This window comes from Pseudophryne corroboree, chromosome 12, assembly GCF_028390025.1.
Source record: "Pseudophryne corroboree isolate aPseCor3 chromosome 12, aPseCor3.hap2, whole genome shotgun sequence".
Taxonomy (NCBI): domain Eukaryota; kingdom Metazoa; phylum Chordata; class Amphibia; order Anura; family Myobatrachidae; genus Pseudophryne; species Pseudophryne corroboree.
This window is the reverse complement of record NC_086455.1, coordinates 66,015,359-66,039,997: the sequence shown is the minus strand read 5'-3', so window position 1 is coordinate 66,039,997 and position 24,639 is coordinate 66,015,359. Positions and strand designations below refer to the sequence as shown.

Sequence of the window (24,639 nt, the reverse complement as noted above, 5' to 3'; positions counted from 1 at the left end):
CTAACAATAGTGACAGGCTGGCAGAACTTACTGACTCGCTGAATCAATGTAAAAGGTGAGAGTGCTGTGCAGTGTCAGTGACACTGCACACCCACTGCACTGCACAGCACTGTCATCTTTTACATTAGTTCAGCGTCCAGACATTACCCTCCGCGATATCACCCACTCTATCCGTTACATTAACCATCTTGGGGCTTCCAGGCTGGCAGGCAAGGTGCTGCATTGTGGAATCAGGGCCTCTGGGGATCTGGGCGCGGCTGTGGCGGGGAGGCACTTCTGTGACATCACGTGCAGAGGAGGCTCCGGGGCTCAGAGAGTATGCAGCATAGGGAGGGCTATGAAAACCTTCTGCTTATACTTGCCAACTGCAGCTCCATCAGCCCCATTGTTAATCCTGCTCTAAGGAACACACAGAAGCCAAAGGGCATTGCCTCCCATTGGATGTAACCTGTGTGGGAGGGCGTTTCTCAACCAATCAGCTATGGACTGGGTGTGATAGACCTGCTGCTAACCCAATGAGAGCTGCTAGCCACGCCCAGCGTTATACACACAGGCACAGAGTCACAGATCTGGGCTATTATATAGGAGATTGTTTCTTTCACTCTTCTCATCACCACATTATAGACTTGAATCCTAATCATCTCATGACAATATTTGTAATTCTAAATAACATGTTTATCTGTGATTCCAATGATATTCTGCCATTCTTTTGTGATTCAAGCTAATTGTCCTCTGCATATTGAATGCTACTTTGTAGTGTGAACTGTAGCCAATTGTCTTCTCTTTGTTAATTTTTTATGCCCAATTTTTCATTTTGTAATTATTTAAATTTAATTCCAATTAACCAATCATCCTTTTCAATCCAGAGTTCATTGCAGCTCAATGAAAAGACATCTTGTTGGAAATGCTGACTCATTCTTGTTTCGTATTATCTATCTTACCTCTCTGAACACAATGCTACAGGACAAGGTATGGGGATAGACATTTTTGGGGGAAAGTCTGTCAATTAGCCACCCAACACCTGTGATACCCCTCTCAACCACTTAAGCATACCCGCCAACCCTGGGGTGTTACAATGGCAGGTGAGGTCCTCACCCCTGACTCCTAGCATGGACACAACAAAAACCCATCATCATCAGCCCCACACCCACCATAGATGGCTGAATCCCATCTAGTTCGCCGCCATCGATGGTAAAAGTATTCAACATAAGGCATACACCATTGATGATTGGGAATCATCGATGTTCAGTGGCCATCCCTAATGCAGCCACGGCTTTCAGCTGTTTGCTGCTTGGGTCTGCCCACTTCAGCCACAGCTCTCTTCACTGCAGCACACTATCACAACATGTCTACCCTGCTCAGGGTCTCTCTCTTGCATAGCCCTGCCTCTTTTTGTAGCTCTGCCCCAAACAAGTCTTTGCCTCATCCTGCTTGAGCCAGCTGGACTGCCTGCAGGGTCCTAACTCCGATCCATTAACCCCTCAGATTGCAGGGTATCACAGCAGCAGTGCTTTTATATGTAGAAAGTTGAGTTTGTGATGTGACTGGAAGAGTGAGTATGAGCTGATTGGAAAATCTGGTGGCTGTGTAGATGTTATGGTGCAAAAATAATAATGTAGACTTCAACCACTTTTTCAAAGTACTTATTCTATATAGAGAGGTTCTTTTCAGCATACACCGTCATTGGCCAGTATGCCATGGTATTGGTAAATCATAACCAACAGATATGCTTAAGACAATTATTTCTGCTGCTGGGTACACTGGGCTCCACAAGTCTGGACAATCGGGTGTAGAGTAGGATCTTGATCCAAGGCACCAACAGGCTCAAAGCTTTGACTGTTCCCAGAATGCACAGTGCCGCCTCCTATATCACCCCGCCTCCCAGCACAGGAGCTCAGTTTGTCAGTTGGTGCTGCAGTAAGCAGGCACTTAACAGAGGGGCTGCTCCAAGCAGCCCTGAGAAAAGCTTTTTATGAGGTAAAAAGTGAAGACTTCAAGGGCAGCAGCGGGGGTAAATGTCTTGTGACATTCTCTGCTGCAGCTCCAGCTCTCCCTAGCGGCGCTGTACATTCCCGAGCCCTGGTTGCCGGGTACCTACAGCGGAGGCTCCGGTTTTCTTTATGTTAGACACACACGGCTGGGGCTCTCCAGGATCGCGTGGCCGTGCTTCGGGAGGTGGTAAGTGGGTCCCGCTCGCGGGACCCGGTCTTTATCGCGGTCCGGCGCGGTCAGTGGGAGGCGGGCCGCGCGCGCTGGCGGTGGACACTGTGGATACAGGCGATCCCACTAGATCACCAGGGCATGGGCGCAGATCAGATTTTCTCTTAAAACAGATTTTAATATCGCCCACAGTACCCGGTGGTTTTGCCATCTCTGTCTTTTCCTCACTCCCTGTCAGTTTCTGCGGCGCCATTACTCCTCAGCTCACTGTTCCTGGGACTGCTTGGGCAAATCCTCCAATGTAAAGCCGCCTGGTTGTCAGCGCTGTGCCTTTACATGACACTTAAGTATTCTACCTGCCTTTTTAGTCAGTGTTAGTAAGAAAGTGCATTTAGTCAGGGGTTTATAGTACAATTACCCTGTGATATACATCCAGTTTCTTACTGTGTAGTGTTATATCTATTGACTATATAGCTGTGTAAGCTAGTCCAGTGCAGTATTATTGTCTGTAATAACCTCTGCATTGTACAAACTGTGACTATTTGTGTGTGCATTGATAGCTGAGTGGTGTCCATCTCGTGTCTTTGACTCAACTTGCTATCCCTATATTCTATAACCTGAGGGGGCTTGGTGCATCAGGTGTTATTTAATATAGGATTTTCACAAAGATATACTGTATTACGTATTTTTCTCTGTGATTTAGTTACCATATCTCTCCTTTATCTCTGCTGGTGCTGACTACACTGCGCAGGGGTTTGGGTTTAGGGATATAGTGCTGCTGATAATTGTACTGTGTTACCTCATACTGCAAGTTATATCACATCTGCTTCTGAGGGTAACGGTTCTGGCAGGGCAGGTGCAAGGTCTCTGCGCACCATAGGCAAATCTTCAGCCCAGCGCCCCCTAGCCTGCAAACTCTACCACCACGCCCATCACCTACCGAAGGGTAGATGCCGGTGGGCTGGGGTGAATTGCATCATTAAATATATACAGAGAAAAGAGACAACGCTAAAGTACTTTTAAAGTGATAAAGTATATCTTTACTAATATATAAAGTAAAAAAACTGTTGTGACTTTGTTCACAATCTACTTTCACTTAAAAAGTGCTATAGTACAGTATATTCTTTATATACTGTATAATACTGTATATGGGGTCTGGTGGGGATATTTAATTGGGGTTGGATACGGGATGCCACCGGTCAGAATACAGACAGCAGCATGCTGACCACTATAATACCAACATCTTGAATTAAATTAATTAACCTTACCCTTTACCCTAACAATCTCTCTCTGCAGCCTAACCCTAACCCTCCCCAGCATGCTAACATTCAGGATGTCAGCTGTCAGGATTCCAGCGTCATATATTTGTATGCTTATTTTGTTCCATCTGCCCATCTGTAAGTTCATTACAGACCCGCATACAGAGAATCCTTCAGTTTTTTGCTAGATGAATTCAGTGGCGCCCTTCAGTGGCCGGCGCCCCTAGGCAGCCGCCTAAAGCTGCCTAATGGTAGAGCCGGCCCTGGGTTCTGGGGCGGAACACACTGCTGGTGTTGCTGAAGCCACAGGCACATATGGGGAGAATATAGCAGCTGTGGGCTCTGGTTCTGGGGGCTCCTTGCCCCCCAGTGGGACTGTGGAAACGGAGGCACATACTGACCCTCCGTGGGCCGCTTTTTCCACGCTTCTGCATACGCTAGTTCATAAACTAACATCCCCTATGGGACCCCCAATGCCGGTACAACCGTATGTGGTCCCTGCAGCTAACCCGCCGTGGGCGGACGATTTATCTGCTCAATTAAAGAAGATGAACCAGTCCCTGACTACTAAAAAGTCTGACCATCGCTCGCCTAAGTCCAAGAGGTCCTCTAAGCGAGTGCTCGTCTCCTCACAATCCACTGCTGTCACTGACACCTCGTCTGATGAAGACAGCACATACACTGACCCCACAGGTTCTGACTCCGATACGGCTGATGGGGAGGGTAGTTCACATGTGGATGTTCCTGATCTTTTGGAGGCTATTAAGTTAATTCTGCAGATTACGGATGATCCCGAGCCATCCGTTCCTCCTAAGAAACCAGATAGGTTCAAGCGTCAGAAGGTGATTAAACAAGGTTTACCTCACTCTGACCACCTAGTGGATATATGTCAGGAACCCTGGCAAAGCCCGGGTACGAAGTTTGTGCCTCAAAAGAAGATGCTGGCTCGCTATCCCCTTGCGCCAGAGCTGTCTAAGAATTGGGAAACGCCTCCTCCAGTAGACTCACAAGTTGCTAGGATGGTGGTTTCCTCAGCTCTACCTGTCACTACCGTCACGTCTCTAAAAGAGCCTACGGATAAACGTGTCAAGGGTTGTGTAAAAGCGATTTACATCCTCACGGGTGCTGCACAAAGGCCCACTATTGCAGCTACATGGGCGGCAGAGGCTATTGAAGCATGGGCCTTGGAGTTAGAAGCTGAAATCTCCTCTGACCTTGCTAGACAATGCTTGTCATATATTGTCACAGCTTCTCGCTATATTAAAGAGGCGGCTTCTGATGCCGGTATCCTAGCAGCCAAGGCCTCTACTATGTCAGTCCTGGCTCGCAGGATAGTGTGGCTGAGATCCTGGTCTGTGGATCTGGACTCTAGAAAACCCTGGAGGTACTCCCTTTCAAGGGGGATATTCTGTTTGGGGAGGATTTAAATAAGATAGTGGCTGACTTGGCTACTGCCAAAACTGCCTGTCTGCCTAATACAGCTCCTTCTGTGGCGAAGGCCAAAGGCACGTCCTTTCGCCCCTTTCGTCCTTCAGGTAAAGCAAAAGGTCAGGCGTACCACAAGCAGGCCCGCACTTCCAAATCTGGTAAGCCAAAGCCCAAAAGAGCCTGGGCTGCTCGTCAGCCAGCAGCCAAGACCGATAAGCCTGCCGCATGATGGGGTGGGCCTCCCCCTGGGGGATCCCAGGGTGGGGGGCCGGCTTCTAGGGTATACCCAGGAATGGTTGAAGACCACTTCAGATGCCTGGGTATGGGAAGTCGTCATTCGAGGTTACGCCATAGCCTTCAAAAACCGACCCCCTCATCGATTTTGCCAGACAGACGTCCCGTCGGACCAGACAAAGGCAAACACTCTGCATTCGGTGGTACAGACCCTCCTGGATACAGGAGTCGTAGTACAGGTGCCTCTTGCTCAGAGGGGCCGGGGGTACTATTCTCCGCTGTTTCTAGTCCCGAAATTCTCAACCTCAAGGCACTGAACAAGTTTGTGAAGGTTTCCAAGTTCCGTATGGAAACCCTTCGCTCTATAGTTCTGTCCTTGGAACCTGGGGACTACATGGTCTCCCTGGACATACAGGATGCTTACCTGCATATTCTTATAGCAGTGTCACATCAACAATACCTGAGGTTCGCTATTGGCAACCTCCATTACCAGTTTCGGGCGTTACCTTTTGGTTTAACAACGGCTCCGCGAGTCTTCACCAAAGTTATGGCGGTGATGACGGTGGTACTCCGCCATCAAGGGGTCAGGATACTGCCGTATCTGGACGACTTGTTAATCCTGGCAAATTCCCCAGATCTTCTCCTGCGTCATCTGGATATGACGGTCCGGTTTCTACAAGCCCACGGGTGGCTCATCAACTGGAAGAAATCCTCCCTGGTCCCTGCTCAGAGCATGGTGCATCTGGGAGCGCTGTTGGACACTCACAACCAGAGGTTGTTCTTGTCTTAGGAGAAAGTCCTGAAACTTCAGGACAGGATTCGTTGCTTCCTTTCTCGTCCGCAAGTGTCGATACATTCGGCAATGCAGGTGCTGGGCCTCATGGTATCAGTATTCGACATGGTGGAGTATGCTCAATTCCATTCTCGCCCCCTCCAGAAGCTGATTCTAGCCAAGTGGGACAGCCTGACTCACCGGATCAGGTCTCAAATGATCTCTTTGACTCCGGAGGTCCGTCTATCGCTGCTCTGGTGGCTCCAGGACCGACAATTGTGCAGAGGCCATCCCTTCTGGATATCCAACTGGGTCCTGTTGACGACAGATGCCAGTCTAAGAGGTTTGGGCGCGGTGCTGGAGCAGCATTCCTTGCAGGGTCGGTGGACCAAGGAGGAATCTCTCCTCTCGATCAACATTCTGGAATTGCGGGCGGTCTTCAATGCATTGAACCTAGCCCAGCATTTGATTCAGAACCATCCTGTTCAAGTACAGTTGGACAATGCCACTACAGTGGCTTACATAAATCATCAAGGCGGAACTCGAAGCCGTTTTGCAATGAAGGAAGCCTCACGGATTCTACGTTGGGCAGAACGCCATCTACCGGCCATATCTGCAATATTCATTCCGGGAGTCCTGAATTGAGAAGCGGACTTTCTTAGTCATCAGGACGTGCATGCCGGCGAGTGGGGCCTCCATCCAGAAGTGTTTCAACTCCTCGTGGAAAGGTGGGGTCTTCCAGATGTGGATCTGATGGCGTCTCAACACAATCACAAGGTTCCGGTCTTCGGAGCAAGGACAAGGGATCCTCAAGCAGCATTCGTGGATGCGCTGGCAGTGCCGTGGAGGTTTCGGCTGCCGTACGTGTTCCCTCCGGTGTCACTCCTGCCCAGGGTAATTCGGAAGTTTAAGCAAGAAAAAGGAAATCTGCTTCTCATAGCTCCGACGTGGCCCAGACGGCACTGGTTCTCAGACCTGCAAGACCTATCGTCAGAGGGTCCACTTCTACTTCCACAACGCCCAGACCTCATTCAGGGCCCCTGTGTTTACCAGGACCTAGCCCGGCTGTCTTTGACGGCGTGGCTCTTGAAGCTTCCGTTAAGAGCTAATGGTTTTTCTGAAGAGGTCATTAAAACTATTTTGCGGGCCCGGAAACCGGCCTCTGCTCGGATTTACCATCGGGTCTGGCATTCCTACTTTGTTTGGTGCGTATCTAACCATTATGACGCTTCCAAGTTTAGTACAGCCAAACTTTTGGCTTTTCTACAGCAGGGCCTAGATTTAGGCCTGCGTCTGTCCTCCCTCAAGGTTCATATTTCTGCTTGTCGGTGTGGTTTCAGAGAAAAATTGCAACTTTACCTGATGTTCATACTTTCACTCAGGGTGTGTTGCGTATCCAACCTCCCTATGTCTCGCCTGTGGCTCCTTGGGACTTGTCGGTGGTTTTGGAGGCGTTGCAGGAGTCTCCATTTGAACCTCTTAGTTCAGCTGACCTTAAGTGGCTTTCCCTTAAGGTGGTGTTCTTGCTGGCTATTGCCTCTGCTAGAAGAGTATCGGATTTGGGTGCCTTGTCTTGTAGTTCCCCATATCTGATTTTTCACCATGACCGGGCGGTTCTTAGGGCTCGTCCAGGGCCGTCTTTTCGTATGGGCTCAATGGGCTCTTGCCCAAGGGCCCCAGGAGTATAAGGGCCCTAGGCTGGTAGCTGAGGGTCCCCTCTTTCCAGGGGTACCAGATTTTTTAAAATCGGCCCTGGGGAACTGGAGATATTTGACTTGAAAGTAGTGGTCCCCATCTGAGCCTGCTAATTGCTCTTCCCAGACAGATATCTCTGGTTCTGTCTGACTTAGAGTATTTCTGAGGGTATAATCCTAAAGCTGTAAGTCTCCCCTTTTGGTGGACACTGGCAGCTTGTCTCTACTATGCCTAGAACCAGAGATACCAGCCTTCCAGCATCTGCTCCCTGCTCCAGCTCCACACGCCTTATATGCAGTTTTAGATTTTCGTTGGTGGATTGCTCTGGTTCCTGAACTCTGATCCCCAAGTCCCCAGTACCTCCTGAAAGTTGGGACTCTCTAATCTTTTATCCCATTCAAATCGAAGAAATATATTTTCAGGAACTTGAGATATCTGCAGTCAAGCAAGCTTCCCTCCCACCGGAAAATGATAAATATTAAGCCCACACCACTATCCACTCCTCCCCTGCATATTAAACACCTCCTGCCACCCTGGAAGTCATGTACTGTGGCCCCTTCATTCAGCCCAATGTCCCTTTCTACAGTTTAATGCTCTCCCTCCTGCCCCATCTGTGCAGTAAAGGAGTAATTAGCAGAAAATACTGCTCCAGGTCCTACATGCTGAGCGGTAGATAGAGCACCCCCTACAGCCCGCGGGACATCAAAGCTGCCGCTGGAGGATGGGTAGGGGGCCCAGTGCATTGCTGTGCCCAGGGGCCTACACCTCTGTTAAGACGGCCCTGGGCTCGTCCCGGATATTTACCTAAGTTGGTTTCTTCGTTCCACCTTAATCAGGAGATTGTGGTTTCAGCTTTTGTCTCCCAAAGAGCGGTCTTTGGATGTGGTACGGGCTCTCTGTATCTATGTGAAGAGAACTGCTTCTATTCGAAAGTCTGATTCTCTCTTTGTTTTGTTTGGATTTCACAAACGTGGCTGGCCTGCTCACAAGCAGACCCTGGCCAGGTGAATTAGAATGGTGATTGCGCATGCTTATGTGAAGGCTGGTCTGTCAGCTCCTATTCACATTACGGCCTATTCTACTCGGTCTGTTGGACCTTCTTGGGCGGCCCAACATGGTGCGACCCTTGATCAATTGTGCAAGGCGGCTACGTGGTCCTCCGGGAACACGTTCATAAGGTTCTATGCCTTCGATACTGCCGCTTCCCAGGATGCTTCCTTTGGACGCCAGGTTCTTGTGCCTGCTATAGTGCGTCCCCTCCCATAAGGAACTGCTTTAGGACATCCCCATTGTCCAGACTTGTGGAGCCCAGTGTACCCCGCAGCAGAAAACGAGTTTTATGGTAAGAACTTACCCTTGTTAAAACTCTTTCTGCGAGGTACACTGGGCTCCACAAGGCGCCCACCCTGACGTACTTAGCTTCTTTGGGTTGATATGGCATTAGCCGCTGACGCTTCGCTTGTCGTGAGAGTGTGGTGTATGTGGCTACTAACCGTTGTAGTCTCTTTTCCTGCTACTGCATTGGGCTGGTTAACTAAACTGAGCTCCTGTGCTGGGAGGCGGGGTGATATAGGAGGCGGCGCTGTGCATTCTGGGAACAGTCAAAGCTTTGAGCCTGTTGGTGCCTCGGATCAAGATCCTACTCTACACCCCATTGTCCAGACTTGTGGAGCGCAGTGTACCTCGCAGAAAGAGTTTTAACAAGGGTAAGTTCTTACCATAAAACTCGTTTTTAAATAGTGGGTTACATGAACTCAAGCCATAATTTTGGAGAAGCAAGAAGCATTGATTTTATGCAGTTCTGTTACTACTGTGTGCTAATGGGGAACCCAGCTCCTTCTACTGTCTAAAGCTGGGTACACACTACATGACTTTTTGAACGATATTGCCAATAATGACATTTCTGAACAACATTTTTGTCAAACCATCCAGTGTGTATGCACTATATTGTCAACGATGCACGGTCCTGCGGGTCGTTAACGAGGTCTTCTGTGATCTGTACATGCAGGTCAATTTCGGCTATGTCGTTAATGACAAGGTGCATATTGTCCAGTGTGTATTCTACGAACGACAAACGACTAATTTAAATTAGACTGAAACCCAACAATGTGGTAATATCGGACGACTCCTGTATATCATTGGTCGTTTGTAAAAATCGTTCAGTGTGTATGCACTATGGGGGTAATTCCAAGTTGATCGCAGCAGGAAATTTTTTAGCAGTTGGGCAAAACCATGTGCACTGCAGGGGGTGCAGATATAACATGTGCAGAGAGAGTTAGATTTGGGTGGGTTATTTTGTTTCTGTGCAGGGTAAAAACTGACTGCTTTATTTTTACACTGCAATTTAGATTGCAGATTGTACACACCTCACCCACATCTAACTGTCTCTGCACATGTTATATCTGCCTCCCCTGCAGTGCACATGGTTTTGCCCAACTGCTAAAAAATTTCCTGCTGCGATCAACTTGGAATTACCCCCTATATCATTTGTCCGGGACTCCGGGAAGTTCAAGGGAAATCATTCAACGATATTGTACATGTTTCATGACGTCCAGTCTGTACCCAGCTTAACTCTGTGGCTTCCTGTTTCCTTCTACACACATACGAGCCAGGTCACTCTCTCAGGCAGCCTTATACTGACCAATATATCACATGAGTGGAGCAATCCGCCCAAGCACTGTGCTCCTGTGACAATTCCAGTGTGCTGAGGCATAACTACATGGTGACTAGATTGGCAAATGGCCAAGGGCCCACAAGGTAAAGGGGTCTCACCAAGCTGCGGCATCTGGATAGGCCCAAAGCTGCAGCCTAGAGTTAAGCTGTTTAAACACACCTTAAAAAACATAGACCTGGACGGATTACAGTATTTTACTTCCTACTAGATGTTGACAGGGCAATAATACAGCTGGCCTCCTGACTTGTAGTTTAAAAAGGCAATTTATACAAAAATAAATATAATCACTATGCTTTATTACCACACTGTAGTAGATGCTAATGTTTGGAGGAAGGTGCTTTTCTAAACAGGGGCAGCTTAAGAGTGGACCCCCTTCTCTCTGCGACACCATAGATTCTTCACATGCGCAGGTCTTTGGAAATATGGCACCTGCCATGTTCCCGAAGACTAATCTCCAGTGTTTATGCGAGGGTCTCCAAAACATGGCACCTGCCATGTTCCAGGAGATAAATCTTTACTATGCATGTGCGAATCATAGGGAAAAAGCCTACGCACCATTTTCCAAGTAATTTCTCTGGCATCAGCAGATACAGTGTGTGCGGTGTGGGCCCCCCTGGACCCGGGTGCCCATGTGCATCCATTATAGTGGCGTCTATGTTTCTAACATAGCAGACACAGTGACTGGCCATCCCTCAAACTTAATGCACAGCAGATTTATACACTGAGTCAAATTAGGTGACATCCAAATTGCTTAAATGACCCAAGTGTCAGCTTTAGGATCTACCCTATATCCAAGGGCGTAGCTACCATAGGTGCAGGGAGTGCAGCTGCTATGGGGCCCAGAGCTGAGTGGGTCCCTCCTTCCCTGTCAAAGTTACATGTGTTATATACTATTGGGTGGTACATAAGGGCCCTTACACGGTATGTCATAATGTGACTTGGGGGTACTGTGTTGCACAATGTGTACTGGGAGTCCTACAATGTGACATAACGTGAACTAGGGCACCATATGGATCATTAAATAAACTAGGGCACTAATATGGGGCATAACATTAAATAAGACACTACTGTGGTACAGAAAAGGAGCTAGAGCACTATTAGAGGGCATAAAATTAACAGCTGCTGTGGAGAGGTGTCTCTCTAGAAGCATTAGGATAGGGGCCCCTTCAAAATGTTGCTATGGGGCCCACAAAGTTCTAGCTACGCTATTGTTTCATATGCTGCGGAGGATATTGTCTTCCCAGGAAGACTTCATTCCATGTAATCAGAATTGCACTGTTTTAGCCCAGATCCCAGCTAGAGAGCCAGAATGGTTAGTCTCTCTGAGGGGGACTATTTCTCAGATTTCTGATAGGGTGGCTAGGACTGAGCATGCTACTCAGGTCCTCCAGTCCTCTATGGTGGTATGGTCTGATCCTGCCTCCTCGGGGTCCCCTGCAGTACTTTCTAATAAGCGTGCACTAGCAATTATGCAGGATGACACGGACACTGACTCTGCAGACGGTGATGGGGATGTGTTGCGGGGGACGGCATCGCTTGCCAGGGGGTGCAGTTGATGATTGAGGCTGTTAGGGATGTTTTACACATTTCAGAAACAGCTCCGGAACAGGTGGAGGAGGCCTTCTTCACAGATAATAAGAAACCCCCCCTCACTTTCCCGGCATCCAAGGAATTGAATGCAATCTTTGAAAAGGCATGGGAAACTCCGGAAAAGAAATTCCAGATTCCCAAGAGAGTCTTGGTGGCTTTTCCCTTCACAGAGGAAGATAGGAAGAGGTGGGAGTCCCCGCCGATAGTCGACGCCTCTGTATCCAGGCAGTCCAATCAGGTAGTTTTACCGGTCCCGGGATCTACCGCGTTAAAGGACCCGGCAGATCGCAAGGTGGATGCTACGATGAAATCCATTTACACGGCTTCGGGGGCTATATTGCGGCCTACTATAGCCTGTGCTTGGATTGCTAAAGCTATTGCCAGGTGGTCGATCACTCTGCAGGAGGAATCGTCTACACTGGGCAAAGGTGACGTTGATTTGTTTTTGCGTAATATTCAGGATTCTGCAGGGTTACTGGTGGATTCCATGAAGGACCTGGGTTCCATGGCTGCGGGGATCTCCTCCATGTCGGTCTCGGCTCGAAGGGGTCTCTGGCTGCGCAACTGGTCTGCGGACGTGGAATCCAGGAAGTGTGTGGAGGGCCTTCCTTACAAAGGTCAGGCTCTATTTGGGGAGGTGCTGGATGCGTGGATTGCCACGGCTACCACGGGTAAGTCTCCTTTTCTCCCCTCAGCTGCACCGGCTACGAAGAAGCCTTTTTCCTCTACCATGTCACAGTCCTTTCGGCCTGCAAGGCCTAGAAAAAATAAGCTTTCGAACACCTTCTTCAGAGGTGGTCGTGCCAAAGGAAAGAAACCCGCTCCCGCAGGTTCCCAGACTCAGAAGCCCGCTTCTGATACCCCTAGGTCCTCTGCATGACGGTGTACAGCTAGGTCGGAAGGAAGGTCAGGTGGGGGCGAGACTCCGGCAGTTCAGCCACGTCTGGGTCTCGTCGGGTCTGGACCCCTGGGTTCTGGATATAGTGTCCAGGGGGTACAGACTGGAGTTTCAAGAGCCACCGCCTCCCCGTTTCTTCAAGTCAGGCTTACCAGCACTGCTGGCGGACAGGACAATTCTTCTGGAAGCCATCAGGAAATTGGTGGTGTCAGAGGTCGTTGTTCAGGTCCCTCTTCAGCAACGAAACAAGGGTTATTATTCGAACCTTTTTGTAGTACCAAAACCGGATGGTTCGGTACGGCCTATTCTAAATTTAAAGTCTTTGAACCCTTATCTCAAAGAGTTCAAATTCTAGATGGAATCTCTGAGAGCTGTCATTTCAGGGCTGTCGGGGCGGGGGGGGGGGGGGGAGTTCCTGGTGTTCCTAGACATCAGGGATGCTTACCTCCACATTCCCATTTGGCCGCCGCATCAAGCTCATCTCAGGTTTGCGCTGATGGACTATCACTATCAGTTCCAGGCGCTGTCGTTTGGCTTCCCAGCAGCACCAAGGATCTTCACCAAGGTGATGGCGGAGATGATGGTTCTCCTCTGCAAACAGGGGGTGAACTTAATTCCATATCTGGACGATCTCCTGATCAAGGCGTCATCCAGGGAGAGGTTGTTGCGGTCTATCGCGCTCACGACACAGCTGCTCAGGAAGCAGGGTTGGATCCTGAACCTTCCGAAGTCTCATCTGGAGCCGACAAGGCGGCTGTCTTTCCTGGGAATGATCCTCGACACGGAAGTGCAGAGGGTATTTCTCCCGGCAGAGAAAGCGTTGGTGATTCAAACAATGGTCCAGGATGTCCTACGGCCTACCCGGGTATCGGTTCATCAATGCATACGCCTTCTGGGGAAGATGGTTGCCGCCTACAAGGCTCTGCAGTACGGCAGGTTTCATGCTCGACCTTTTCAACTGGACCTCTTGGACCAGTGGTCGGGCTCTCACCTACACATGCACAAGAGGATACGCCTGTCTCCAAAAGCCAGGATTTCACTCCTCTGTTGGCTGCAACTTCCACACCTTCTGGAAGGGCGAAGGTTCTGAATTCAAGACTGGATCTTTCTGACCACAGATGCAAGTCTAAGAGGTTGGGGAGCGGTCGCTCTGGGGGAAACCTTTCAAGGACGATAGTTGGATCAAGAGTCACTTCTCCCAATAAACATCCTGGAACTCAGGTCCGTTTACAACGCCCTTCTGCAAGCAGCACACCTTCTACAGGATCGGGCTGTTCAGGTGCAGTCGGACAACATGATCACAGTGGCCTACATAAACCGACAAGGCGGAATGAAGATCAGAGCTGCCATGGCAGAGGTGTCAAAAATCCTCACCTGGGCAGAAAGGCACATGGTGGCGATGTGGGCGATCTTCATTCCGGGCGTAGACAACTGGGAAGCAGACTTCCTCAGCAGACACGATCTCCATCCAGGGGAGCGGGGCCTCCATCCGTAGGTGTTCGTGGGGGGTTCCTCACATAGACATGATGGCCTCCCACCTCAACAAGAAGCTACGGAGGTACTGTTCCAGGTCAAGAGACCCACAGGCAGTGGCGGTGGACGCATTGGTAACACCTTGGGTGTTCAAGTCAGTGTATGTGTTCCCTCCACTTCCTCTGATACCAAAGGTTCTTCAACTCATGAGAAGAACAAAGGTTCTGGCAATCCTCATTGCTCAGGACTGGCCAAGGAGGGCTTGGTACGCGGATCTGCTGGATCTTCTGCTGGAAGATCCACGGCCTTTGCCTCTTCAGGAGGATCTGCTTCTGCAGGGGCCGGTCTCTTATCAAGACTTACCGCGGCTTCGTTTGACGGCATGGCGGTTGAATGCCAGATCTTAGCTTGGAAGGGTATCCCGAGTGAGGTCATTCCTACCCTGATACAGGCCAGGAAGGGGGTAACGTCTAAGCATTACCATCGCATTTGGAAGAAATAAGTTTCTTGGTGTGAGGCCAAGAAGTTTCCTGCGGTGGAGTTTCAACTTGGCCGTTTTCTCCTTTTCCTACAAGCAGGGGTGAATATGGGACTGAGACTGGGCTCCATCAAGGTCCAGATCTCTGCTTTGTCCATCTTCTTCCAAAAACAATTGGCTGTTCTTCCTGAGGTTCAGACCTTTTTGAAAGGGGTTCTGCACATCCAGCCTCCCTTTGTGGCGCCTATGGCTCCATGGGATCTTGATGTGGTGTTGCAGTTCCTGCAATCTGCTTGGTTTGAGCCTCTTCAGGAGGCTGATCTCAAGTTTCTCACGTGGAAGGCGGTCACCTTGTTGGCCTTGGCTTCTGCACGACGCGTGTCGGAATTGGGGGCTTTATCTTGTAAAAGCCCCTATCTGATCTTCCATGAAGACAGGGCGGAACTTAGGACTCGTCCACAGTTCCTACCTAAGGTTGTGTCGGCTTTCCACATCAACCAACCTATTGTGGTGCCAGTGGCTACTGACTCCTCAATTACTTCAAAGGCCTTGGATGTAGTGAGGACTTTGAAGAGTTACGTGAAGAGGACGGCTCGTCATAGGAAAAGTGACTCTCTGTTTGTCCTCTATGAGCCAAAGAAAATTGGATGTCCTGCTTCTAAGCAGTCGACTTCATGCTGGATCAGGTTCATTATCCAGCATGTTTATTCCACGGCAGGATTGCCGTGTCTGAAATCTGTAAAGACCCACTCTACTCGTAAAGTGGGCGCTTCCTGGGCGCCTGCCCGGGGTGTCTCGGCGATACAACTCTGCCGAGCGGCTACTTGGTCTGGGTCGAACACTTTTGCCAAGTTTTACAAGTTCAATACTTTGGCCTCTGATGACCTCCAGTTTGGTCAAGCAGTGTTGTAGGAGCCTCCGCGCTCTCCCTCCCGTACTAGGAGCTTTGGTACATCCCCATGGTGCTAATATGGACCCCAGCATCCTCTAGGACGTAAGAGAAAATAGGATTTTAATTACCTGAAACGGTAAATCCTTTTCTCGTAGCCCGTAGAAGATGCTGGGCGCCCGCCCAGCGCTTCGTTTTCCTGCATTGGTTATGGTTCATTGTTACCTGGTTCCTAGGTAAGTTCTGCGTTATTTACTGTTTCAGCTGTTGCTGAGTTGTTCTGGCATGTTGGCCGGATTTTCATGTTTGTGTGAGCTGGTATGAATCTTGCCACTATCTGTGTAATTCTTTCTCTCGAAGTATGTCGTCTCCTCGGGCACAGTTTCTAGACTGAGTCTGGTAGGAGGGGCATAGAGGGAGGAGCCAGCCCACACTATTAAACTCTTAAAGTGCCAATGGCTCCTGGTGGACCCATCTATACCCCATGGTACTAATATGGACCCCAGCATCCTCTACGGACTACGAGAAAAGGATTTACCGTTTCAGGTAATTAAAATCCTATTTTTTTTCTACCAGTGCCACTTTAAGATTCATTTAAAAATCATAAGATCTGTATATCCTCAATGTGCATCTTCTTGCCTGCACATGTCAACATGCATACCTACAGTATGTCCATACCTCCCAACTGTCCCGATTTTCGCGGGACAGTCCCGTTTTTTGAGGACTGTCCCGCTGTCCCACCCGCGGGCTGCAGTGTCCCGTGGTAGGGGGGGGGGGGGGGGGCAGTTGGGAGTCTCTGTCTCTGGCTGCCCTGCTTAGCAGAGCAGCGGTGAATAGACGCTGTGCGCATGCACACAGCGTCTATTCACTGGAGTCAGAGGGAGAGACTCCAGTGACAAGAAAGGGGCGTGGCTCGCGAGTGCGGGTCCTCCGTGAAGCCACGCCCCCTTTTCTTAGGTCATGCCCCTTTTTCAGGAGCGCGCCTGGCTTTGCCGCGTGTGTCCCTCTTTGAAGGAATGAAAAGTTTTGAGGTATGGTATGTCTCATATTTTCGATGTCCTTAGGAAGATTAATCTGCTCCTTGTTTCTAAATGTATCAGAAAATACACATCATGAAAACAGGAAAAGAATCACATCAAACTCTAATCTAGTAACGACAGGGCTAGATGTCACAGGGGCAGTGTGATATCAGGAGTGGATAGAGAAAATAAGGAAGCCACAATGTCAACACCACCATGTTGACAGTTATGATTTCAACACTAAACATGTCAGCATCTGCAGAATGTTGACCTGCATGGTAGTAGGGTTAGGTTAGACATTGGCAGTGGAGGGTTATGTTAATGCTATGGGAAATTAGGATTAGGATTAGACTGTGGAGGGGAGGTTAGGGTTAAGCACTAGGGGAAGGGTTAGGGTCAGGCTATGAGAGGGGAGGTTAAGGTTAGGCACTAGGGGGAGGGTTAGGGTCAGGCTATGAGAGGGAAGATTAGTGTTAGACATTAGATGGAGGGTTAGGGTTAGGCTACAACTAGGGAGTTTAGGCACTAGGGGTAGGGTTAGAGTCAGGCTACGAGAGGGGAGGTTAGGGTTAGGCACTAAGGATAGGGTTAGAGTCAGGCTACGAGAGGGGAGGTTAGGGTCAGGCACTAGGGGTAGGGTTAGGATCAGGCTACGAGAGGGGAGGTTAGGGTTAGGCACAAGGGGTAGGGTTAGAGTCAGGCTACGAGAGGGGAGGTTAGGTTTAGGTACTAGTTGGAGGGTTAGAATCAGGCTACAATAGGGTAGGTTACGTTTAGGCACTAAGGGTAGGGTTGAGTCTACAAAAGGGGAGGTTAGGGTTAGGCACTAAGAGGAGGGTTTGGATTAGGCTACAAGAGGGGAGGTTAGAGTTAGGCACTAGGGGGAGGTTTACAGTCAGGCTACAATAAGGGAAGTTAGGCACTAGGGATATAGTTAGAGTCAGGCTATGAGAGGGGAGGTTAGGTTTAGGCACTAGAAGAATGGTTATAGTCAGGTTATATGAGGGGAGGTTAGAGTTAGGCACTAGGTGGAGGGTTTGGATTAGGCTATAAGAGGGTACATTAGGGTTAGGCACTAGTTGGAGAGTTAGAGTTAGGCTACAAGAGGGGAGGTAAGGTTAGGCACTAGGGGGAGGATTAGGGTCAGGCTATGAGAGGGGAGGTTAGGATTAGGCTGTAGGGGGAGGGTTAGCGTCAGGCTACGAGAGGGAAGGTTAGGGTTAGGAATTAGATGGAGGGTTAGGGTCAGGCTACAATAAGGGAGGTTAGGCACTAGGGTATGATTAGAGTCAGGCTACAAGAGGGGTGGTTAAGGTTAGGCACTAGGGATAGGGTTAGAGTCAGGCTACAAGAGGGGAGGTTAGGGTTAGGCACTACGGGGAGGGTTAGGATCAGGCTACAAGAGGGGAGGTTAGGGTTAGGCACTAGGGGTAGGGTTAGAGTCAGGCTATGAGAGAGAAGTTTAGGGTTAGGCACTAGGGGTAGGGTTAGAGTTAGGCTATGAGGGGAGGTTAGGGTTAGATACTACGGGGAGGGTTAGGGTCAGGCTACAAGAGAGGAGGTTAGGGTTAGGCACTAGGGGTAGGGTTAGAGTTAGGCTACGAGGGGCGGTTAGGGTTAGACACTAAGGGAAGGGTTAGGGTCAGGCTACGAGAGAGGAGGTTAGGGTTAGGCACTAGGTGTAGGGTTAGAGTTAGGCTACGAGAGGGGAGGTTAGGGTTAGGCACTAGGGGTAGGGTTAGAGTCAGGCTATGAGAGAGAAGCTTAGGGTTAGGCACTAGGGGGAGGGTTAAGATCAGGCTATGAGAGGGGAAGTTAGGGTTAGGAACTAGGGGTAGGGTTAGAGTCAGACTACAAGAGGGGAGGTAAGGGTTAGGCACTAAGGGGAGGGTTTGGATTAAGCTACAAGAGGGGAAGTTAGGGTTAGGCACTAGGGGGAGGGTTAGAGTCAGGCTACGATAAGGTAGGTTATGTTTAGGCACTAAGGGTAGGGTTGAGTAAAGCTACAAGAGGGGAGGTTAGGGTTAGGCACAAGGGGGAGGGTTAGTGTCAGGCTACAATAAGGTAAGTAAGGCACTAAGGATAGAGTCAGGCTATGAGAGGGAATGCTAGGTTTAGGCACTAGAAGAATGGTTATAGTCAGGCTACAAGAGGGGAGGTTAGGGATAGGCACTAGGTGGAGGGTTTGAATTAGGCTACAAGAGGGTACGTTAGGGTTAAGCACTAGTTGGAGGGTTAGAGTTAGGCTACAAGAGGGGAGGTAAGGTTAGGCACTAGGGGGAGGGTTAGAGTCAGGCTATGAGAGGGGAGGTTAGGGTTAAGTACTATGGGGAGGGATAGGGTCAGGCTATGAGAGGGGAGGTTAGGGTTAGGCACTAGGGGTAGGGTTAGATTCAGGCTATGAGAGGGTTAGGCACTAGGGGGAGGGTTAGGATCAGGCTATGGGAGGTTAGGGTTATGCACTAGGGGGAGGGTTAGGGTCAGGCTACGAGAGGGGAGGTTAGGGTTAGGCACTAGGGGATGGATAGGGTCAGGCTGTGAGAGGGGAGGTTAGGGTTAGGCACTAGGTTTAGGATTAGATTCAGGCTATGAGAGGGGAGGTTAGGGTTAAGCATTAGGGATAGGGTTAAAGTCAGGCTACGAGAGGGGAGGTTAGGGTTAGGCACTAGGGGAAGGGTTAGGATCAGGCTACGAGAGGAGAGGTTAGGGTTAGGCACTAGGGGTAGGGTTAGAGTTAGGCTTCAATAGGGTGGGTTACGATTAGGCACTAGGGATAGGGTTGAGTCAGACTACAAGAGGGGAGGTTAGGGCTAGGCACTAAGGGGAAGGTTTGGATTAGGCTACAAGAGGGGAGGTTAGGGTTAGGCACTAGGGGGAGGGTTAGAGTCAAGCTACAATAAGGGAAGTTAGGCACTAGGGATAGAGTTAGAGTCAGGCTATGAGAGGGGAGGTTAGGGTTAGGCACTAGAAGAATGGTTATAGTCAGGCTAAAAGAGGGTAGGTTAGTGATAGGAACTAGGTGGAGGGTTTGGATTAGGCTACAAGAGGGTATGTTAGGGTTAGGCACTAGTTGGAGGGTTAGAGTTAGGCTACAAGAGGGGAGGTTAGGGTTAGGCACTAAGGGGAGGGATTGGATTAGGCTACAAGAGGGGAGGTTAGGGTTAGGCACTACGGGGAGGGTTAGAGTCAGGCTACCATAAGGTAGGTTACATTTAGGCAGTAAGGGTAGGGTTGAGTAAGGCTACAAGAGGAGAGGTTAGGGTTAGGCACAAGGGGGAGGGTTAGAGTCAGGCTATAATAAGGGAAGTTAGGCACTAAGGATAGAGTTAGAGCCAGGCTATGAGAGGGGAGGTTAGGGTTAGGAACTAGAAGAATGGTTATAGTCAGGCTACAAGAGGGGAGGTTAGGGATAGGCACTAGGTGGAGGATTTGGATTAGGCTACAAAAGGGTACGTTAGGGTTAGGCACTAGTTGGAGTGTTAGAGTTAGGCTACAAGAGGGGAGGTAAGGTTAGGCACTAAAGGGAGGGTTAGGGTTAGGCTATGAGATGGGAGGTTAGGGTTAGGTACTAGGGGGAGGGTTAGGGTCAGGCTATGAGAGGGGAGGTTAGGGTTAGGCACTAGAGGTAGGGTTAGAGTCAGGCTTTGAGAGGGTTAGGCACTAGGGGGAGGGTTAGGATCAGGCTATGGGAGGTTAGGGTTAGTTACTAGGGGAAGGGTTAGGGTCAGGCTATGAGAGGGGAGGTTAGGGTTAGGCACTAGGGGAATGGATAGGGTCAGGCTATGAGAGCGGAGGTTAGGGTTAGACACTAGGGGGAGGGTTAGAGTTAGGCTACAAGAGGGGAGGTAAGGTTAGGCACTAGGGGGAGGGTTAGAGTCAGGCTATGAGAGGGAAGGTTAGGGTTAGGTACTATGGGGAGGGTTAGGGTCAGGCTATGAGAAGGGAGGTTAGGGTTAGGCACTAGGGGTAGGGTTAGAGTCAGGCTATGAGAGGGTTAGGCACTAGGGGGAGCGTTAGGATCAGGCATGGGAGGTTAGGGTTAGACACTAGGGGGAGGGTTAGGGTCAGGCTATGAGAGAGGAGGTTAGGGTTAGGCACTAGGGGTAGGGTTAGAGTTAGGCTACGAGGGGAGGTTAGGGTTAAACACTAAGGGGAGGGTTAGGGTCAGGCTACAAGAGAGGAGGTTAGGGTAGGCACTAGGGGTAGGGTTAGAGTTAGGCTACGAGGGGAGGTTAGGGTTAGACACTAAGGGGAGGGTTAGGGTCAGGCTACGAGAGAGGAGGTTAGGGTTAGGCACTAGGGGTAGGGTTAGAGTTAGGCTATGATAGGGTAGGTTATGTTTAGGCACTAGTAATAGGGTTGAGTCAGACTACAAGAGGGGAGGTTAGGGAAAGGACCTAAGGGGAGGGTTTGGATTAGGCTACAAGAGGGGAAGTTAGGGGTAGGCTCAAGGGGGAGGGTTAGAGTCAGGCTACGATAGAGTAGGTTACGTTTAGGCACTAAGGGTAGGGTTGAGCCAGACTACAAGAGCGGAGGTTAGGGTTAGGCACTAAGAGGACGGTTTGGATTAGGATACAAGAGGGGAGGTTAGGGTTAGGCACTAGGGAGAGGGTTAGAGTCAGGCTACAATAAGGGAAGTTAGGCACTAGGGATAGAGTTAGAGTCAGGCTATGAGAGGGGTGGGTGGAACAGACAACCCTAGAAGAGATGACAAAAATGGGAAAGTTGCAGCATGCTAAGCTAGATACCAGGGTCCTTACATAACCATCAGATCCATATATTTTCATCCCATCCACAAGCATACCACATGAGGCAGCTATTTTGGGCACACTAAAAAAGGTTACAGTGTGTGACATAAGCCATACAAGGAGCTAAGGCACATATGGGAAACCTGAAACTTGTGTAACATGATATGCACTGTTTGCAACCCAGTCTATGTGGTGGACGTTGCAGCGCCGCATTTGCCCTAGAGCCAGTTGATGTGTTGTGAAAAGTCACAGAACCATGCCTACCCCGGTCTCACTGCGTTAAAGGTCACTTACCTGCATTTCCATATGAGCTCAGCCAGGAGTGGATCCAGGGGGCCACAGGCAGGAGAGGTAACTCAAAAGCAGGCACAGTTCAGAGGCATCATGTTATGAACCACAAGTAGTGGTTCATTCCTGTTTGCTTTCCATTTATGTATTTTGTACTATAGTTCTGTTCGCATGCCAGGATTTCCATTGCAATGGTTTAGAAGACTCTTGTTGGCCGCCGGTGGTGAGTCGGTGTAATTACAGCCTGTTTCTATGTGTTTAGCCTCACCTGTCTGATAGTTGATCATTATGTGGTGAATCTCTGTACTGCAATCTGGCTCTTGTCTGTGTTACTCTCACCTGCAGCTATTCTGGTCATTATCCTGATTGGGGCATGTTCCCTTATTACCTAGCTAGCTATTCAGTTCTGAGCTGGTGATAGACATTTGTTGTTATACCTGGATGTTCCTGATTAGTGTCTAGTCCAGTATTGCATCTGTGTCCTGGCCCTGTCTGATACTGGAATCCTGTGTACTCAGCTCTGTCAGAGTCTGGAGCTTCTCGTGAGCTGCTTCCTGCCCTGGAGAGTTCCTGTCCTGGATCCTGAGTTTTGTCTGCCTTTGATCCTGTAATCCTGAGTCCTGATGTCCTGTGGCCTGTTGCTGGAATCCTTCCAGCTTTCCATTCCTGTGTGCCTGTGCCTGCCGCCTCGGGGTTCCCGTTCACCTGCCTGTATTAGCACCGGTGTTGTGAGTAGCGGCTTTGCCGCACCTTACGGCCTTGGCCGTAGCTTCTTGTTATATTTGCTTTGGATTTTCTGCAGAGGGTTCTGCATATGCTGTTATCGCCGGGACACAACAGTATTGTGTTGGCGTGTGGTCAGCATTTCCTTTGTTGTAGTTCGTCTTGGCGGCTGAGCCGCACATACTTTTGTTTGAGTTCTGTAGTTGCCCCTAACTCGGGTTTCTGTTTAGTTAGTGGTTCCCCTTGTTCTCGCCCCATCTCAGTTTACGCCTTGTCTCCAACTAAGACTGGGGGGCATCGGAGTTGGGCAGACATAATCCGCCCTTCAAACACGGCTGCCATGGGCCCAAGCAAACATAGTCTCACAGACGTAGACTGACCACGCGGGTGGAACAATGGAGTCAGGGTTTCTGTAGGGGTTGCTGCGGAACTCCGTTCCCACTCCAGCATTATGTTCCTGTACTTGGGGCTCATGCACCCAGATTCAGGAGTACCAAGTACAGTGAACGTAACATTATCACCAGCCATACAACAAAAAAAGAAACAAAGCTAAATAGTAGTTTTTTCTATGTTTAATCCAGTCCAGTGTTCAGTATCCAGTCCAGTGTTCAGAATCCAGCCCAGTCCTGTCTTGTCTAGTTCAGAATCCAGCCTAGTCTTGTCTTGTCTAGTTCAGAATCCAGCCCAGTCTTGTCTTGTCTTGTCTAGTTCAGAATCCAGCCCAGTCTTGTCTGTCTAGTTTGAAATCCTCCTATGCCTACTATGCAAGCCCTGCAGGCGTCTCTCTCAGCCCTGAACTCTGCTTTCAGTGCTTTGAGACCTGAGCGGCTGGAAGTTTTGCAGCAATCCTTAAAGCAACTGCAAAACCTTCTGACCAAAATTTTGCTTATCTTGCCAGAAGTTGTTGAGAGTACATCTATCTCTAAAGAGACTCTTGCTCACAATATGGTGACAAGAGATTCCTCTGGTTCGGTTGGAGAGAAAAGGTTTAAAAGTTTTCTGCGGCCCAGGCTCTCAGAAGAGGAGTGTCTGTATCGCAGAAACTTAAATTTATGCCTATATTGTGGGGGTTTAGGCCACTATCTGCAGACCTGTGAGTTGTGCAAGCTAAAGTGTGGCGACAAGTCCTACCCTCTGGCCAAGTTGAGTAAGGATTTAAGACCTACTCCTGTCTCCGCTGTGGCAGAGGTACTTGTCACAAAACCCACACTAAAAAGCACTCTGTCCTATAATTGGGTCCTTGGGCTTGGGAGCCCCATTATAGATTCAGGAACCAAAGGAGAATGTTTCTCTCCTCTCTTGACTTTCCTGTTGAATAAGAGTTGCAAACCCCGGTAGTGGAATCTCAGTGTCCTGAAGCGGTGCCCGATGCCCAGGGTCCTGGAGTGGTGCCAGATGCTCAGGGTCCTGGAGTGGTGCCTGATGCTCAGGGTCCTGGAGTGGTGCCCGATGCTCAGGGTCCTGGAGTGGTGCCCAATGCTCAGGGTCCAGGAGCAGTGCCCGATGCTCAGGACCTAGTAGTGGTGCCCGATGCTCAGGACCTAGGAGTGGTGCCCGATGCTCAGGGCCTAGGAGTGGTGCCCGATGCTCAGGGCCTAGGAGCGGTGCCTGATGCTCAGGGCCTAGGAGCAGTGCCTGATGCTCAGGGCCTAGGAGTGGTGCCCGATGCTCAGAGCCTAGGAGCAGTGCCCAATGCTCAGGGTCTAGGAGCGGTGCCCGATGCTCAGGGCCTAGAAGCAGTACCTGATGCTCAGGGTCAAAGAGGGGCATCGAATATAATAGCTCAGGTGTCAATCATAGAAGGGGTCTTAGAAGCTTTTACCCCAGGTAGGGACTTTAAAGGCGCAACCCCAGAAAGGGTATCTGAGCCATAGCTCCAGAAGGGAACTCAAGAAGTACAACCCCAGAAGGGATCTTTGAAGCTATGTCCCCAGGTGGGGTCTCGAGAGGCACAGCCCCAGAGAAGAGTCTAGAGGTCGCTTCCCCAGGAAAGGACTCAAGAGGCATAGCTTTAGTGGAGGTTCTGAAGGTCATAGCTTCAGCAAAAGTCCCGGAGGTCATAATCCCGGGAGAAGTCTCGATAATTATCGACTTAGAGAGGGAGCCCGATGGTCCAGTCCCAGAGAGGGAGCCCAACAGTCCGGTCCCAGAGAGGGAGCCCGAAGGTCCGGTCCCAGAGAGGAGCCCGACGGTCCGGTCCCAGAGGGGGTCCCAAAGGCCACTGCCCCAGAGGGGGTCCCAAAGGCCACTGCCCCAGAGGGGGTCCCGAAGGCCACTGCCCCAAAGAGGGTCCCGAAGGCCACAGCCTCGA

At 49.9% G+C, this 24,639-nt stretch overlaps 1 long non-coding RNA gene across 2 annotated transcripts in view; it reads left to right on the top strand.

Annotated features, from left to right (window-relative positions):
* LOC134980680 (uncharacterized) overlaps nucleotides 1–24,639 on the top strand; it is a 66,852-nt gene that overhangs the window by 6,706 nt on the left and 35,507 nt on the right. The window contains exon 1 of one of the 2 annotated variants that reach the window (XR_010190457.1): nucleotides 872–969. The exons of the other annotated variant lie outside the window; for it this stretch is intronic. This is a non-coding gene — a long non-coding RNA (uncharacterized LOC134980680). Of the gene's footprint in view, nucleotides 1–871; nucleotides 970–24,639 lie in introns of those variants that run through there. 2 annotated transcript variants of the gene reach the window in all.